General features: G+C 40.2%; 1 protein-coding gene across 1 annotated transcript in view; it reads right to left on the bottom strand.

Moving 5' to 3' along the window:
- Positions 1-16,729: 16,729 nt before the first annotated feature.
- Positions 16,730-20,055, bottom strand: part of ALCAM (activated leukocyte cell adhesion molecule) — a 115,984-nt gene continuing 112,658 nt past the window's right edge. The window contains exon 17 of the mRNA XM_088160673.1: positions 16,730-19,052. The gene's annotated coding sequence lies outside the window, so the exon portion shown is untranslated. The remainder of the gene's footprint in view (positions 19,053-20,055) is intronic.

The raw sequence follows: 20,055 nt of genomic DNA, 5'->3' as shown, positions 1-20,055 counted from the left end.
CTATGTCTCTAATTAATCTCTCATAAGCTGCAGAGGTTTAATGAGATCTCTTTGCAAAGGTTTTATTTTACGTGGTACTAGTAAAGTTTGTGTGAGTTTTGTCGCTCAAGAAATACAGTTTATGTGTATTTCACTCCATTTAAATGCAGAAACACATCTAGAGACTGCAGAAGTTTGTGAGGCAGGCCAGTAGGGCAGTTTAGGAGAGTACAAAGGAAAGCACTGCTTCTACATTTCTGTAAGAAACTCGGGAACAAATTGGACAATACTTCATTTGCATGTCTGCTGAATAACATGTAGAGAGAGGGAGACTCCCGGAAAACCAGCCTATAATGAGCTAGGAAATGCTTGCCTGATCTCTGGGCTGCATGTCAGCTACTTTGAAGCTGCAGCAGCAGTGGGCTTTCTTGGATTGGAGAAAAAGAAGGGCAAAGTCCTTAAGACTTCGGCACTTCTTTTTTGCATTTTACATTTACATCAGTGAATTGAGTTTTATTCAAACCAAGGGATCAGTTTCACAAAGCCATATCCTGACAACTGGAAGTGTGGCTAGGACTGGCCTTTGAATTTAGAGAGGAGCTGGACTTTGAGACTGAACCTAAAAATACCAGATAAAGACAATGACAGGGTATTTGGTTGTCTGGGTTTGAGGGGGAGGGGGATGAAAATGATTTTCAAATATTTTAAGATAAGTTCTCCTCCTCTAAATTCTGTTGACTAAAATCCATGGTTTCTGAGGTATGTCACTATTCCCTTCCCCATTGTGAAGGGGAGACTGTTTATTTATGAAAGCTCTTTCAGATTAATTCAGGAGGAAGAGGTTTCACAAGAGTAGCTTTAAAAATGCTTTGAAAGCTATTTTAGGAATGGTGATGCTGGAACTCGCATACATAGAGAGAGAGGCATCCTTTGGATGTAAAGCAATATCCTCATGGCAAGCAGTAAGAAATGAAAATGGTTTATGTCTCTAAGAAACAATCTCAGTAATTTTGCTGATGTTTTGTTTATGCTATAAGAGCATATTGTTTCTTGAGAAGCATAGTTGTAGCTTAATTGTATGATAATTGGAATTTAAATACACATCATAAGTGTAGCTCGTTTATTTGCGCTCTTGAAAATAAAAGTTGGTACAATGCTGGAGATGGCAAACTGGAAGCTGCAAAACACCTACTCCTCATTTCTAGAGTGTAAGAAATTTCCCCTTTCTACAACTGGACTGTGAGCATTGGCAGATAGACCAGTCTGTAAGTGATTGAACAAAGCATTGCAGGCTCTGTTTTGTTGTTTTTCCAAGTTCTGTTATGCGGTGATTTTTTGTCATTTTGCAAAGACAAGAACTTGATCAGTTCAGCTTAAAGAGAGAGTCAAACCAATATGGGTTCAGCAGGAGATGTCATGAAAAGTTCGGAGTGTAGGTGAAAATAATGGTATTTGCCTCCCTGTGCTGGGAAAACAAAATTAATGTGGGCCGAGTGACAGAACTTACATTAGTGACTGCAGTTTCTTTCCCTTCTCCCTTAATTATTCTATCTCTTGTTCTTTAAGAGATTCTCCTCTGTTTATCCAGACTTTCTGTGTGCGATGCAAGTAGCAGTGTTTCCTATGAGAGAAAAACTTTTTAACTGGGCCTGTTGAGATAGTACAAGGTAACGTTTGAAACAGAAGGATTGATTTAGATTAGATTGAAAGAAGATATTTTTTTACAGTGAGGGTGGCAAGACACTGGAACAGGTTGCTGTGAGAGGTGGTGAATGCCCCATCCCTGGAAACATTCGGGGCCAGGTTGGATGGGGCTCTGAGCATCCTGCTCTGGTGGGAGGTGTTCCTGCTCATTGCAGGAGGGATTGGACTAGGTGGCCCTTAAAGGACCCTTCAAACCCACAGCTATTTTATGATTCTGTGATTAAGGCTATATAAGGGAGGAAGGTTTCATGTAAAAGCAGATCCAAAGAAGTCTGTATTATGGTTAAGGAGACCCATTCAAGCAGTTTGAACTCCATCTCTTGCTGTGAGTTTCTGTTTCTTAGGCTTCTATAAAAATACTGATGTCAGTAAACACTGACTTCCGTGTGACTCACTTCTATTGATTTAAGAATGAAATTGATAAAGTACATATGCCAAAATCCTTCATGATTTGAAATGAAAGGCAATTAAAAGATGATGATCAGGACTAAAGTCATTAGAAGCTATTTATGCTCTAATTAATCTACATATATTTTTTCTACTAAGCTTTTTCCTAATATAATAAAACCAACTTTGTTATTCCACTCTGACCTTTCCTCAACCAAATTTTTAACTGCCTCAAAGTCAGGAGTCTAACTGCTGAGAGGTTTTTTTATTCCTGTTCATCTCAGAACACATGGGGCTCCATGAAGAAGAAACTGTCAGGATGTTGACATTAAATGCACTGCTTTTGGCATGACTTTTTTACTGATATTTGTGAGATAAGAGAAAATATGGAAATTAAAGACATATTGCTTTCATTCTTGCTATTTATCTGATCCTGGACAAAAATCTTCTTAGAGTGGTAAGACTCCAGTGAAGAGATGCTGGAAAAGTGGAAAACACAGAGTAGAAAATCAAGTCTTCTACCAATAATTTTGTCCCTAATGTGAGGCAGAAACATAATATATATGTATCTTATATATATATATATATGTATATATAATATATATGTATTTCCTATTGAAATAGAAAATAGAAATAAGACAAGGTAAAAGTTGAGGAAATAGCCATGTAGGGGTGTACAAGCAAACCACTATCTTGACAGGTACCATTTCTTTTATACTGGCAACTCTAAAAGGTAGCATAGGAACTTTAACCGAGCAAAATTATGTATACTGTTGAGGTATCTTTGTAGATATTTGTAAAACGCAATTAGATTTAATTTGCAGACACCTGAAATATGGCAGTGGGGGAAGCCTGCGTGCCTTTTAAAACCTAATTAGAACATCCATTTCCTCTCTCCGTCCCATTTTCAGTAAAAGCAGATGCACTTTCTTGAATTATGCTCTTACAGCTCTCTTAGTGTTTGACTGGTAGTCTCACCTCTACTTCTTAAATCTCAGGCTCTATATTTTTCTCTTGGTTCATCTCATAAGCTTCCCTCATCCCTTCTCTTTGCTTATTATGATACGATTTCTCTGTTATTAAGATTTTCCTCAGAAATTTTAAAATCTCATCTTCCCACCCTTGCTGGCTGTTGCAGCCTAAGTACCATAGCTGCCAAGAGCCTGTGCCCATCTCTTCAAGATCCTGACATGTCACACTGTGATCTCTCTCCTCCTTTACAATTTTTGTTGTGCAGGGACATTCGGTGACAGAAACACTCTGTTTCTTTCTTGACCCTTCTGTCTTCCACAGTGAGCAAATGTCTCATTAGCAGCTGTTCATTAGCTGTTCCCTGGCTGTTTGTGCCAGCCTGAAGTACCTGGCCAGCTCTGTAAGTGGCTTTAAGTGCAGTCATCCCTTGTCTGCACAAAGCATCGATGCTGTGTTAGAGACCATTAAGATTTTAACCATGTCAGCAGTTTGTCTTTTTTCTTGGCTGGAATAGTTCTTGTCTGTGTGTTTCCACAGTTCTGTCACCTTTGCAGTGTCATGCTGAATAGTAATCCTAATCCATAGGCAGGATGCTCTGGGGCTGTGCACATGTGGGATCTCTTCAGGTAAACTCCTGGGGGAGGAAGGCACACAGTGTGGGCAGAGGCACACTGCCAAAGGCTCCAGGATCAGTGACTCAGGCCATCACTGCTCTGTGCTGACTCCAGATGATGGCTCCTGTTCGAGACAGTGCTAATGTGACTGCTGCTGTCTGTCTGACGGGCCTTGGTTCCCTGTAAATTTATTTATTTTTTTAATGAAAATGCTGATATTAGCATGTCCTGTGGGTTGTGGTAGTGTGCTAGCCAGGAAAGCTGCGGTGCTAGCTGTCTTGCTGAGGTGAGTCAGAAGATGCAAATGATAGAAACTCATCTACTTTTCTCCACAATCTGTTAGCAACATGTGCTTCCACTTTCAAACAGGAGCCCACCGAACTAGGCATAAAATAACCAGTTCAAAGAGCTTACGGATTGTAGCGGTGCAGAGAAATGATGGTATAGACTGATAAAGACCAATTTTATAGACTGAGAAAATAATGGGTTTTCTACCATTTTTTTCTACAATTTTTCATCCACTTTTTATCAAATCTTAAATTTTATAATTAAATAAGGCATGTTTATGTGCTTTAAAATGATCCAGTTTCTGCCTTGTAACAACTAATTTGTAACTCCACAGGGAAGTATTTAAGCTGGTCAAGGCTGTTTGAATAGATTGTTTAATGATCTGCCACCTCTTTCATGGGATATCTGCAGTTTTGGTTTGTTTTTGGTTTATTTTTTAACATTCTTGTGTATTGTTTGGCTGTAGGGGGTTGGTGTCTTGATTCTGCCTTGGAAACGAAGAATTTACTGTAAATGTGCTTTGATCGAAGCTCTGCAGCTGCTGTGGTTTCTCTGGTGCAGAAAGTGCTGTGTGCACTCTAGGGGCTGTCAGTCCTGACAACACACTGTTCATCTGCACATCCATTTGCTGGCGTCTTTTTTGAGACTGTGTGGCTCAAGCAAAAACTTGGATACTTTCCTCCTTATTTTGTCTAATTACCTGTTCCAATCACGTGCTTAAGGAAGACTGGAAGTTACATCAATACCAATAATACTAAATAGAGTACCAAATAAAGCAAAATTGAAGATGGAAAGGAGGTAGAATTGCAGTAGCAGTGAAGACAGGATAAAATTATGGTAAATATATGAAGCCATTGGGATAGATTGATAGCAATTGAGATGTTTGAAGGAATTTAAGACAAGAAAAAAAGAACTTTGCAGGAAGACTGATTTTTGATTTTTTGCTTCACTTTCTATCAAGTGAAAAAGTAGCTGCAGGGAACTTTCCAGGATGGAGATCAGACAAAAGATAAACAGGCAGGAGGGAGAGGAAGAGTGAGAGTAAAAAGAATCTTCCTTCTTGTGGTTGGGCTTGGTAGTAAAAGAAGAAACAAGAGGAGTCCAGGAACTGCCTGACAGGGGATACACAGCTCTTCAGAAAATGGTTTTGATGATGGAGTATGGACTCTCTAGTCTACTTAATCTATTGTACTTAATCTATCCAGAGGCATGCGCCTTCCAAACTTTTACTGCCTGCTTTAGTTGCTGACTCAATACTGATGAAGTGCCTGTAATGCTTGCCTGCAAACATGTGGGCTCTTGCTTCAGCACTGCCTTCATTCCATTTTTTCAGCTTTCTGTGAAGATTTTCTCATTAGAGTTTAGAATTAGTTCAGTATATGGATAGTGATTTCTCCCCTTCACTTCAGAGCTGTTTGACCAAAGGCTTACTGAAGGCCCTATAGAAGAAGGGGCCTAACTGTGTCTGCTGAAGGAGCTTGCTGATAAGCTGCGTTGATCAGATCTGCAGAGCTGTGTGTGTGTACCCAGCCCTGCCCAGGGCTTTGCTGAAACACCCTCTTCCCTGCACATTCCCTCCATCCCTCTGTGCCTGGGCACAGGAGAGCACGAAGGACAGACACATCCTCCTGATGTGAGGAAGATGTGATGGCAGGGTGGCAAAGCCTGAAATAATACTGTTGCTGTGCATGCAATCTTGTGCAGCAAACACAGGAACAAATGGACTTTCTGTAGGGCTGCTTGCAAGCAGAAGGCATCCACTCCATGCCTCTGCCATGGCTGCAGCAGAGGGGAGGGCAGGGGAGCTGTGGGGACAGGGAGAGCACAGCCACAGGAGGAGGAGCTGCTGTGGGCAGGGTCAGTGTCACCTGTGCCCTTGTGGCTCATACTCGCATCACCCATGTTCTACTGCTGCTCAACAGCAGGAGCACCCTGGAGGGGTGGAAAAGGTGCTGTCAAGGTTTTAATCTGAGACATTGCAGGCTTGGCTTCCAGAGTTGCCAGGCTCTCCTGTCTCCTCTTTTCTTGAGCCTGAGTTACAGCATCACAGGCTCATTTATAAATGGGTGTCACATTACAGGAGAAAGTTGGATTCATCATAAATGGCAGCCCTGTGTTTCAGCAGATATTTTGTGAGTCTAGTAAGCCTAAATCAAGGCAGTGTGGATTAAACTGTCCCTCTGATTTCCTAGCTCACTTTTGGAGGATGTTTGTCAATCTAAAGCCCTTTTACAGCCTGGAAAAGGCTGTCTTTAAATAAAACTCCTTTGAAATCCTTATCCATTATCTTGGCATCTTGTAGAAGGTACAATTATGTCCCAAAGTTTGGTTGACCAAGCTTTGTTCAATAGATGACAGCTTCCAATCCTCTTCAGTAAATAATGGTTCCATTTCTGTAAGGTTTTTTTCTTTTCCTCTTTCTATTTGATATCTCAGGCTAGGGAGCAGTGTATATTCCTACCAATCTGAGTTTAAATGAAGCAGACAGCTAACTTTGATTTGCTTCTGTTCCTTCTCATCAGACAAACTGGCTTGCATTAATCATATTAATAAAAATGATATTAAAATTATCAAGTTTTAAAAAGGCACATGACCCACCAAGTTACAAGTCATCCTGTATGCATATTAATTACAATTTGTGTAAATGTTAATAAAAGCTCAAGGGAATCACATTTTCCTCTGCATGTTGGCTTTAATTTGGAAAGTTCCCTTGTAATACAAGATGTACCCCATCCTAATATGGTTCTCTAATCACAGTATGCTTTAATTTTGATGGATGACCCCCAAATGCCTCAAATCCACTAAGATTTGCAGTAATTAGAATTTTTTAAAATACTTATCCGTGGTGACATTGTCACATGGATTTCTCATGTGATTACTCATTCTCATTGCAAAAAAAACCCCAAGTAATTTGTATTGGCAGAAAAAATCAAGTAATTTGTATTGAGAGTTGGCCTTTGCTGCTATGTGATGGAGGGAGCATGTTATCATTTATCTCTTTTTAGTCACTGCTCCCTTTTTGAGTGATTATGCTCTGCAGAGGTGCACACTTTTCAGAAATGTTGGGAGCCCTTCCCCTCCCTCCCCAGTCTCCAAGTAGTAGCATTGTCCCAATTGAGCCAGAAAGTCAATTCATCCATTCTGAATGCTTGCCAGTGGAAACTGAAGCACAAGGCAGAATTCACCAGGCAGTTTTTTCCTGTTTCATGCTTCTGTCTCTATTTTCTTTTTATTGTAATGTTTCACCTTAGTGTTTGTGATATAATGGATAATGCTTGCATACACAAATCTAGTGTATATTTTCAGTGCAGAATATTTATTTATTTAGTGGTTGTACAAAACAAGACAAAGTGTTGGGATGTTAATCTCCTGTCATCTCCCCCAGACTCCCAGCAAGGTTCTTCTCTCTTCCTGAGTCATGATTCCTTGTCTGACCTTTGCAGAGCAGCATATCTGTTCTCAGTCGTGCTTCACAGCGCTGCTGGTGGTTTGCTGCTGTTTGCTCAGCTGTCCTGTGCTGTTTTCTCGTCCACCAGCCTCTATTTTATTTCTAGTCAGAATTTGCATGTTTAGCCTGCTCTTAGCTTTCTAAGATCTCTCTCCTCTCGTTTCCTGCTTTGGTGGTTTCAGATCGTTCCTTTATTTTCTGAAGTGCATTTATTTCCCCCTTCTTTGCTCTTTGTCACCCCTTGGCTTGCTGATGAGGCTTTCCCTCCCACTTTCCCACCAGAGCCTCTCTGTACAAGCTTTCCTCCTTGTCCCTGCCCCCAGCCATCTCCTGGGAGCCAGAGCAGCGCCCAAGGGTAGGATGCTCCCAAGGGTAGGATGCTGCTGTGCAAAGCCAGGGGCTGCAGTGGCTCCAGTGCCCCTCGGTTACATCAGTGCGGGAGGAGGCAGTGGAGCAGGGGGAAGCATTTCTGGCACTCAGGAACAGCTGCCAGATGCAGGGGAAGCAGCACCAGGCTTGTGTCATGGAAGAGGGTGGTTGGAGGAGCAGGATGTGATCCAGCACATGCCTCTTTCATGTGTGAGGAAAGCCTGGAGCTCCATCAGACATTGGGACTGATGTGAGAGATGTTCAAGGCAGCTCGAAGGGCCATCCGTGGAGGTGCCTTTCCACAACCATGCTGTTTGCTGTGCTTTTTGCTCATTCGTGGCTGGTTTTACCCTTTATTTCAGAAGTAAAACAGTCCAGACAAAACCCCAGGCCAGCAAAACAAGGTGGCAGGTCTGTACCACCACTTGCCAATGTCTGGATTTAGGCAGTGAGCCCAGGAGGGTCCTGGCTTGAATAACAAGGGGAGAAAACTGTTTCCTTTCTGGGCCTGTTAATAATCAGGTCATATTAACAAGTAAAATTTGATTAGGCTTCTGATTAGGAAAGAGTAAGCCAGGAGTTTGAAGCTTGTTGTGTCAACAGAACAGATTAGCTTGAGTCTGATGTTCTGCTTTCAATAAAGAACTGTTAATAGAATTACAGTGTCTGACTGCCTCGTGAGGTTCTGACCACGATACAGGGCCTTGAGCAGTTGCTAAGTATCACAGCATATGCACTGGGACTTTGTAAACAGCCAGGCAGAAGGTTACCAAATGATTTAGTTACAATAAACAATGATAATACGGGAGTAGGGAAATCTGTTTTTAATGAATGAGGTAAAACTTGCATGTTGCGAAAATACCAGTAGGTTGCTGTCATTTGCCTGAAGTGACCAGTTGGAAGGAGAGATCTCCTCCTCATGGGCCCTGAACTCACTGTTGTACAAGGCTTTATTTGCAGAATAGCCCAGTTCAACGCTGAAAAAGTTCCGAACAATTGTGACAATTGACCCTTTTTACTGGAAAGCATTGAGATAATGTCACCCACACCTTGTGAGTGCAAGGAGAAACTGCCAACATGACCTGGAATGGTAATGACATTTGGGTTCTTACTGAGAGCAGATTTTAGGAGAAAATAATTCTTGTAATTTTTTTATTGTAATTTTTTATTGAGCCTGGCTACTTTCAGCCAGCTCTGAGAAATGGCCAGCAGATCTTCACATACTAAACCATTGCTGTTTTGTCATATTAACCAGTGTCACAGAAAATCAGGGTACCGACTGTTAAAACCATATTGTAAATGCCTAACATTTAGAAATAAAAATAATGCTTAGCCTACTTTTCTCATCAGGATAGGATCCAATGACAGTGTGATTAATCATAGGCTGTTCAGCATCAGTAGGGGGAAATGAAACTTATTAATGCTGCCGTGTTCTCCAGGCACCGAGGCTGTTCTGGGAGGAAATGATCTCTGACGTGAGGGAAGACAGACTCCTAATTCAACTCACAAAATTCCACCTGCTGTCAAGAATGATTAGGGATCAGAATGGTATCTGAGGGTATCTCTGGTGATTGCTTGATCTTTGTGGCTAATGAAGTTAACTGTCTACAGTCAGACCCCCATTAAAGTTCAGTGTGGTGTTTTACCTTGTGCCTAAAATGCTCCCCTGCCCCAGATATGTAGGAGCAGGACAATTGCTTCCTTGGAGAGGGAGCAACTCAGTCACGAGCAGTGTGAGGAGGCAGGTGCACATTGCTCTCAGCTCACAGCAGCAAGCTTTGCTTCTGCTTGTTACTTCAGGTACTGGGGACACTTTTTGGATGCTGTCTCTAAGCAGTGCTTTGCTCTGCTGCCATCATCACCACCACCATTAACAATGCTCTTCAACTTTATTTGGGGGGCAAGGGGATGGCAACAAAGCAATGTTTCTTCTACATCTTTGAACTTCAGCACTGTGGATTTAAAATAAAGACATCATCTTTTCTACGTTATAGCCAGGCTACCTCTGGCTACTACACAGATTTATTTTTATTCATTTCAGCATAACCTCTATGGATTTTCTCCTCCCTCAGATCACTTTAAGTTAACCTTTTGGGGGAAAGCAGATGTTCTGCTGAGATGCTAGGTCTTGGGTTCTAATGTGTCTGCAGAAAAGCTGTAGATTGTCTCAAGGACGCACCAAGGGCAATGCACTGCAATCCATCACCTCAGAGAGAGCAGGATGGTGATGAGAACAGAAACAGTGACAAGTTGCTGTCACAAGCACAGTCCTCATGCAGATGACAGGGAAGTGCTTGTACTTAACTGGATCCAAGTAGTGGTATCAAAGCTCCCATATGGAGTGATTTGTCTTAGAGGGCAGGTAAGCTAAAAATAACCAGGCAGCTGTAGGGGAGTTGGTCTTGCCAGGTCCCCCTCAGTTAGGGAACTGTATTAGTAAAGCTGAGATTGCTTCATTACTGTTATTGAACCCACTGAATTTGGGTATAGATGTAGAAGCACTGGGACCAGTGAAGGAGCAATAATCAGAAACACATCCATTTGGGAGGGGAATGGCTAGAGGAAAGGAGGTACAAGGGGAACAAAAAAGTTACAGAAGTGGAAAAACGGAAAGAAAGATAAAATTCAGGTAGAAAACAAAGGAGGGCAGATTTTCCAGCAATAAGAGTATGAGCTTTTACAGATGTTAGTGTAGCTGTCCCACTGGCCTAAGGCCACCAAGATGCCAGAGGGAACCCCTGGGACAACTTGGCTGCCTGCCAGCCAGAGCTGCTTTGGAAAGGACTGGTGTAGGAGGGTAGAGCCAAGAGGGATAACTTGTACCTTAATGTTAGATGCTGTGGGGAGGGAAGGGTGACTTGTATTTCAGCAGTAGTTATGTGTAACTAATAGGATTTAGCACTGATAAATGGTAGCTTTGTAGCTGTGTGTAATAGCAAGTCAAATAATGTAAATGAGAAACAGTAGTCTGTTTATTAGTTAATTGAGCTGTTTTATTATTTACTATATTACTATATGTTGATTCATCAATAAGAATTACAGTCCCTATCAGTTTTATCTCAAGCCTGCAATATAAAGGAGGAGGGTCAGACCCTGAGGCAGCAACCCAGCATGTGATTCTTCTGAAACTGGTCCTTGCATGGCTGTGTCTCCATCGAACACAAAGTGATAAGAAAGTGCTGTAAACATATGTCGAACACCAGTCTGGTTACTCTTCTACTTAGACTGTCTTCCATGGTAATCTGCAATCTTCAAGGTGATGTATTTAATGTAGAAGTTCTTTTATTCCCATTTTTAGTGCATTAGTTCCTACCTGATCAAAACTGTCCCAATCTCTCAAAGGTCCCTGTAAATATTTTTGGTTCAGTTATTTTCAGCTTAGGGTTCCTGTTTTGGAACATAGGGGGGGTTGGCAAATTTTTGTTTGGAACTTTATAATCAGCTTTTAAAATCTCTCTGAGTATTTCGTAGCTGCCATTGCAGACAGGATGGTTTAGTTTGTGGCTTTTTTTTTTTTTTTTTTTTTTGATAGGTTTCTTTTTTTTTCTGAGTAACTTTTTATTTCTTCTTCCTATTTTGGGGAAAATTCTCATTCCTGATTTAATTTCCTTTGACTGTTTTCTAATGATTTTGGGTCAGCTTTAATGCCTTATGAGTAATTTCATTATTTGCTTTGTCTCGGTTCCTTGGTGCCTGACAATTTCTCTCTCACTACCTCTGTCCTGATGCACAAGTTTCTGCTTTAGCCAGAATTTAGAGTTTTCCCCATGTAGATGATACTACATGATGGGGTGCTACTTGTGATACCTTAACACCAAAATTCTTTTCAGGATGGTGGAAGCAGCAGCTGTTTTCCCCTTTAGAAATTCTGTCACCTTTGTTGTCTACTACAGCCACGATCCCTGTTTCCTTGGCCATGTCTCTGCCCTGTGCCCAGCCAGCCACAAATGGCCATGCCTCATATTTCAGGTGTATTTACTAGGAATGCTGAGTAATTCATTTTTATGCTGGATTACTTATTACACTCGTGTTTTGTGTCAAGATCCAGTTGGATGAAAGAACTGAGTGCATTAAAACAGCATTTGAGAGTGTTATTGGTTAATAGTACCTTGAAATGCAGTTGAATGCTTTTACCCATGAAAATTTATGCAAATGTGTTTGCACTGAAGGTGGAATTATTATAATAAAGGCAGTGTTATATATATTGAGTAAGTTGAGCTATTTGTGTTTAGTTACCCTATCTCTTAGATTTGAAATCCCTCACTCTGTCCAGCCTAATTATTTCCACAGAAGTCTTTTATTTTTCTTTCCTCTCAATTCATCTCTGAGTTGAATTGTACTGATTGAAGAAATGAGGATGTTTAAAAAGTTCTCTTGGTACCTGCTGCTATGTTGAAGCTGGATTAGTGTTTCAGCCAGCCCTGCTCCAGCTGCTACTGCTGGTTCGGCCATTAGACCTTCCTTAAATCTCTGTGAGCAAATGCGACCTGCTTAATGCCAACTCTCTGCATGCCTTCTGTAATTGCTGAAGTTCCTTCCAGCATTTCCATCCTGCTGCAGCTGGATGGAATTATTAATTGTCAGATTTACCTCAGCCCAATCCCGTAGGCTGTTCCCTCTCTGGAGCTACATGGAGAGATTAGGTGGCTTCTTCTGTTTTAGCGAAAGATGACCGCTGAGAGTAGCAGCTTTTTAAAGGATTGCTCTGGCTGCCTTGAGCCCCTGATTCCTTCTTGGTGGAAGCTGTTAGCACCTTTTAGCTCATGTAAGTGCAGAGAAACATATGCATAATGAGGAGAGAGCAAATGTTTGACTAAGTGCTCCAGGGAGAGCAGCAAAGAGAGCATTAGGATGGAGCAGTGCTCCGGTCTAAGGGCTGCATCCTTGGAGGATGCTGCTGACCACAGCAACATTCCCACCTCAGATTTTTTTGGCCTTTTTTATTTTTTCAAGATTTGCACTTGGATAAGCATTTAGGTTTCATTTAATGTAACTTTTAGTGAGTTATTCTCCTATTTGCTGGTGGTTTCACTCTTCCCTTCTCTCCCACACCCCTTTATGAAGGATCAAACAGTTGATTTTTCAGTCAGAAGCAGAGTGAGAGGAGTTGGTCCACAAATATGACTTTCTCAAGAGCTTCTGACTACTGATGACTTTCGTTGCCAAACTTGTACTTCTAATCCCTGCCTCGAATATGAGTAAAAATTTCAGTGAAAAAACTGCTTTTCCACTGTTGTTCCTGATGTGGTTTGGATTAGGAAAATCTGGGATGCAGTGCTACTCAGAAGAGAAACAGTAAACCTGGACTGCACTGCACGGGATAATTTCAAGTACTATGAGTGGGGGTAGAAAGACATTGCACTTAGAACAGATACTACACTTGACAAGAGACAAAAACCTGAGTATTCCACACACTGCTAATCTTGCTAGCTTTAATTTTATCAGAAAGTCTGTCTGAGCTGATTTCCATATCCTGTTTCTTTCTGTTTACTAAGTGCACTCACTTTGGCCAGTTGTGTTTATTGTGTGTGTTTACTTCCCTAAATTAATGGAAATGAGTGTTATCTTTCTTTATTTGGAGTAATAAAACCAGAGAAAGCTTTTAGATCAACATAAACAAAATTGAATTTGTGAAAATATTTTGTCTATATGAGGGTTTTACTTGAGTCTTTAATTTATTTAATTTCCTGAATTTAGATTCAATTATATGTTCTTCCTTTTAAATGTATTCTGTTGTCCATGGTAGAATTGCTCTTCTTGTGACAGATGCAGATATTAATGAAATCTCTTGATCTGGTGTGTAGACATTATTGAACACTTACACCACAACCTGAATTTGTAGTTGCTTTTCCCTGGAGAAAACAAACTGACATCAGAGATGTGCCCATTAAGTCCAGTCACTTCAATGCTCTGGTGAGAATATCAAGGTGCAGGGGGCAGAAGGGATTAGGATGATGTGATTGGTCTGAGGGAAGCATTGGTCTGGATTTGTAGTTGATTTCTTTTAATATAAGCTTTATTATATGGCTTATTATGTAATTGTTGCTCTATTACTATATTCTATATCATTCTATAATAATTCTATAATTATACTATTATCATACTATTGTTATACTGTGGAATATATCTGAGTGAAATTGAACATAGGTTTGTATTGAAAGAGTGACTCCTTTTTACTAGAAAAACTAAATGGGTGGAAGTCACTACATTTAAATGTGATTTATTTTGTTACTTTTTAGAGCAATAGGATGTTACTTCCTTCCCTCTGCTCTCTGAAGTCTAGGGCTGGGTCTCAGCCTTAGACTATTGTGATGCAATAAATCCTTGCATTGCAACTATGTGGATTGAATATAGGAAAAAAGATCACGTTCTTAAACCTAGGACTTGTACTGGCATTCCAGTACCTAATGATATTTATTTAACATAATTTCTAATGCTATGAGGGACAGGAAAATGATTAAGTGAGGAAAAAGAAGGTACAGTGGTGTGCATGGATCTATGTTTTGGTATTACACTTGAGCCTTTGGAGTGTGGGTTAGATATTTCTATGATTTTCCCAAAACAGGGAAACTCCAGGAGACTCCAGAACTATGGATGTGAAAAAATGGAAGCCCAAGCACAGGATGCTTGGTATGTTTCTACCTCTTTTCCTGTTTCTACCTCTTTTCCTGTTTCACAGTGTCTTTCATGTCTCTAGTTGTGTTAAATTGCTGGTTATTTACTGGGAGTCCTGCAAAGGAAGAACTGATGGTGAGGGCAGCAGAGAATCAATCTGTACTGAACAGAAGATGTGGCAACGAGCACTAGCACAGGGAACAGACTCTGACAGAAGCCTTGGCTGTGACACCAGGTGGAGCATGAGAAGAGGCAAAACATCTGGGGGGGAAACGGGGGGAGGGTGAGGGATGACACAGGTACTGTTTTCTCACTAAGAAACAAAATTTCCTAATAATTTGTCAGACTCTATCTTTTCAAGCTGAAACTCATTACTTCATCAAAGTGAATGCCTTGCTACTAACAGAATAAATGTCTCTATTTAGAATGCAAATGAGAAAAATGTATGAATTACAAGACATTTTAAGACTTGTGAGGGTTGGGTGGATGGAATTCGTCTTATTTTAGAAATTGGCTTTGACATAATTTGATAATAAGTAATAGGCTTAGTTTTTGATTCTCTAATAACTTGAAATGCAGCAAATCTTTACTGAATGTGTGAGCTGCATTACACATGAAGTGTACACAGGCAAGGGGTGTATGGGGGGGGTTGGCTGCCTGGTTTGCTTGCAGCCTGCCTGCCTCCCTTCCTCAATGCCCTCCCTCCCTGGCAGACCACCAGGAGAGAGGGCTGAAGTGAGCCTTGCTCTGCACTGAATTATGCCAGATTGAGGATGTTATCCTTTTCCAGAAGAGCCTGGAAGCCCTTCAGGGGCTAGAAGCACATAACTGGAAGTTATGTACCTCCTGTGCTCCTCTGGCTCCTTCTGCCTAGAGGAGAAACCTGCCTGAAAATGTTGTATTGGGCAATTCTTGGAAACAGACACCTGAATTGCAGATGCATTCTTGTCAAGAGGAAACCCAGAAAACGTTTGCACAGATGTGGTTGACACAGGAGGTCATGATCTCATTTTATATGTCACTGCTTAATCTTAGCTGAGATAATTACAGACATATGGCTGTCTAAATATGAAGTCAACAGGAAGGTATCCAGCTACATGTGGTTCTACAAGTAAATCAGATTTCACTGCAACAGCCAGCAGCTGAGGCTATTAGGTGACTCTCTGATGTTCCCTGACAAAATTTATCATTAAAAAAAAGACAACAAATTTAGATTTATTCATTCTTTATATGTCTTTGTGGGCTGGTACCAATATGGTTAAAACTCACATTAGTATCTCATAATGTTCAAATAATAAACAATATAGAATTTAGAGTTACTTTTTTTTTTTTTTTCCAAAACATGGCAGGATGAAAACTCTGTGTCCAGGAAAAGGTGTAAAATATTGCCTAAACCAGCTGGGTTGATGCTGGCAAAGTCTGGAAAATACCCAGACAACGAGGTTGGATGGTTTGTTTTCCTGGCCAGCAGCTGGGTCAGCACTGTCCCTTGCTCGGGCTCTGACCAGCTGCCAGCCTGAGCAGCACAGCAGCTGAAGGTGCAGTAAAGCCTCCAGCAGAAGCTTGGTCTGCAGCACTCAGAACCAGTACAAAATGCCCCTGATGCTTTTTCTTTTATAGTGTTGACCCCAAGCACCCTTTTTTCTTTTCTTTCCAGAAGGCCTCACCTCGTGGCCACACCATTACCATGTCTCTGTGGTTCATATCCCCTGCAGCACAATTATAGCTTTGATATTATTGCTCCAGAGGACACCCGGAGTTGCTTGGGAAGCCCAAGGGTATTTTTGCAGGATACTGCCTCTGCAGCATGCAGTGAAACCCACTGGTTTGTTCTCAGCTCAGGGGTAGTTTCCTGCACAGCCATGAACAGACACCACTAATTTCATTATTTCCTGACTGTAAAGCAGGAGGAAAAAGGGGCTGTCCTCTACTGCCTCCTGTCATGCTTTTAAACCATCTGTGAGCAGAGGTTTGTTTTTCTTCCTGTGTGTAGTAAACTGAGGCTGAACTCCTGTGGTGTCATCATTCAGATTTGAACAGGACCCCCAAATTCACTGCTAGGGTAATTATTTGTCCAGGTCACGAGCAGAAACCCGCATGAAGAACTTTGGCAAGGCTTTGTGCGCCAGCTTCTGCTTTTCTCTGAGCAGGTGCTTGTGGTCCCCAGGTGCTGTGGGCCAGGAGAAGCTCCACAAACCCACAGCCATCAATCAGCCCATGACCTTTCCTGCCACCCCGACTCTGTGGGATGTGTCAGCAGGAGCACAGGCAGCAGCAGCAGCTCGGGCTCTGGGTAAGCGCCTTCCCTCGGGCTCACACGTGTTCCTGTAAACTGAGATTTCACACGAGCCAGTGAAGACATACTTCAGTTTTATTGTTGTTTAGGCATGGATAGAAACATTAATTCTTTTGCACCCTTGGCTCTTGAAAGTTGCCTATAGTGAACTCGGAGCAATGAAAAACCCAGCTCCTCGGCCTGACGATTTAAAGTGCATAGGAGATCAAGCAGAATCCCAAAAGGCGAGGAGTTGTTTATATTCCTTTTTCTGTAGCTGTGAAACTTGAAGGACTTATTTTTCTTCTCATTTGCCCTATATTCCCCTGACAGTGGTATGAAAATTTTCAGCCCTTCCCTATGCTTTCCCTTTGGAGTTTTCCCTATCTTTGGAAGATTCCTCTCTGTATTTAAGAATTATTTGTAGTGTTTTAAACACAGAGAGGTGATAGATGCACACTCCTTCACAGGACCCTTGTACTTCTTTTCCCGTTCAGAGTCATGCCCACTGAATTTGTTTATTCTTTTAAAAAATGCATATCGCTTGGCAGTGTTCTTGCACCAAAAAAAAAAAAAGATATATTTATATATAAAGTAACTTTTTTGTGTGTTCACGTTTTATTTTGGAAAAACAGGTGTTTAAAAATTTTAGAATTTTTTTAACAAAATTCTAAAAAGAAAAAAAATCACAATATTTACAGAGATAACAGAATGGCTTAGCCATGCAAAACAAATTACTTTGGTTTTTCCCCCATTTTACTTTGGTTTAAATATTGACCAAGATTATATTTTTTTTTTCTTTTTGCCAAATAAAACAGTAACAAATTAAAGTTTAGAGGCATATAACAGGATTTTCCTCTAATATTTTATACAGCATAGAGTTTATAGGACATCTTATGTATTTAATCCATGCCAATGCACTACAGGAAGCTTTTATTAAGACATCAGTCACTACTGCCCAGACATTTAACATTTTACAAATTTACAAGTAACAGTGTTTTCTGCCCCCTAAATAATGCAAAAGTGGCAAAATACATTTCCTAACGTCCATCTTTTTCTTTTATTTATTTATTTATTTTTGCCTACCAGTCTATAAAAACTTACTTTTTCCCTGGATATTTGTAAATGGAAACCTGATGTTCTGCTTACTTCTACTGTTCCTCTCCATCAGAGCTGCCTGTTACCTTCTCGCAGAAACTAACTTTCCAGGTAAGATGAAACTTATCTCCCTTAAGTACAAGTTTCTATTGGCCATTCACCTTAAAACCTTTTCTTATCAAGTACCATTCTAAAAATTCCCTCAAGCAAAAAACATGTTTATAAAGTTACAAACTTGAATGTAACTAAAGATACATAGACATTTCATTGTTACCATTATATGTACTGTTTGATAAATTAGGTACCAGTTAAAAACACTAAAATTATCTCAAGGTGCATTCAATATCTGTAGCATAGTTAACAAAAACACACAAAAAATATATATATATATATATTCTATTCTTGTGGGAAAAAAATGCAGCTTTGATATGACCACTTTTTAAAAAAGTTTCCAATTCTGACTGGTATCTCTCTGAAAAGAAGAAAAGGTACAGTACTTTAAGGCAGCGAATAACATAAATGAATCAAAATTAATCCAGAATTCCAGTTCCTCATCCTAATGCTAACATGAAAGACGATAACCATCAATAAAATGCATGTCTTGCTCTAGAAGTAAAGGATATTTTAGCCACCATCTGTATGTAGGCTAGGAATTTTTCATAGTGTTTCTTACTCAATACCCAGACTTCTTCAGGGAAACTCTTTATTCCCTTCTAGCTTGTTTAGCTTTGCATGGTTTTTTAAACGTTCACTTTCATTAACAATTTAGTTCATTCTTGTCACAGCTGTCACCCTTCTGCTTTACCATGATTTCAAAGAATGAAAAAGAAGTTTGACATTTTCCTTTAAGACAATTCTTACACTCTAGGTACTTGCTACAAAGCAGAGGATTCACTGATAACAACCAGAATCAGACATGTACCTGCTCAAAGGGTGTCATAAAAACAATAGAAATAAAACCATTACACTATACATCAGATTAACAGCAACTCCCAGAACAAAGCCTTACAGTGTATAAAAATAGCTACGTAAAAAATTTACATAAAGGCAAACAAAAAGAAATCTTCAGTGCAGACATTTACAAAAAAATATTTCAAACAGAACACAACATGGTGACCTATTATCATGGCTGTTGCCAAAATTAGTTTGTGGGGTCTTTTTATCTTGAGATAATTGTGTCTAAAATCCTTTGAAAACCTGGTAGTATGATCTGCTTAATACTTGAACCACGAATAGCTGTCACTTCTTTGTATATGTTTAAATACAATCCACGTTCATGCTTCAATTGGTCTATATGTATTCTCTGAAAATATGAAAGATAAAGCCAGTTAAATATTTTAAAATACGTTAGCCATGATAACTACCCAGTATCTAAGCTTTTAATAAACAGCTACGTGAACTTTCTTCTGCAGCTCAGTGATGTCAACGCTTTCTTTCATGACAAGAATCACTGTTGCAATATTGTTCCCAGTAAATCCAGTAAGTTTATCTGGTAAGTAATGGATTTATGTTAATTTCATTTATACAGATCTGCTGATCTGAAGGAATACAGAGTAAAAGGTTGCACCAAAGGCACACAAGATGTGTTTACGCTGCAACATTTTCAAACTCCAAATTGACTTGTTTTCCACCTTTAAATCCTTTCTAGGACATAATTTTGGTATTCCCAATTCCCTTTTCCAAACTAGTAAAACAGTGGTATTACTGGTACAGTGCCTACACCAATGCTGCATCTCTTTATACACTACATAATTGCTCTACATAATCCAATGAATTCTAAATATTTAATGCAAAACTTGTGGCTTGCATTTGAAAATTTCAGACTATACTGACATACTGAAATTATTGACAGTTGTATTCATTTAAATAAGAAACCTTATTATGGAAATATGAAATATCATAATTCCACATAATTCCACACGCTTTAAATCCCTGCTCCCTCGAGAAGGCATCCAGTGCTATTTACTTAAGACCACTGAAAATCAGGGCTGTCTGCAGCTTTCCTACGGAGAAGCTTACAATGCAAGCACCCCTGAACATGTAATACTCTCATTTTTAAGAATAGTTAATGACTAACTCAACAAACCACTCTATGGTTAGCTGGTTTCCAGACTCTTGTGTTATCACAGTGGTAATTTTACATGACCTAGACGGGCCAGAAAAATGGTCTAAGCCCCTCCTTTGGGTACTAGGAGGAGACGTGCAGCAGTGGTGTATATATGTGTGAGCACAGGGTGGTGCTCTTGGTGCTCTACAGTGCTCCTGTATTTCCCAGGAAGCAGAACTTCTGCAACTGCCAGACCATT

This window comes from Sturnus vulgaris, chromosome 2 (assembly GCF_052056855.1).
Source record: "Sturnus vulgaris isolate bStuVul1 chromosome 2, bStuVul1.hap1, whole genome shotgun sequence".
Taxonomy (NCBI): Eukaryota; Metazoa; Chordata; class Aves; order Passeriformes; family Sturnidae; genus Sturnus; species Sturnus vulgaris.
Note: the sequence above shows the minus strand (reverse complement) of the source record. Positions and strands in the feature narration are given on the sequence as shown.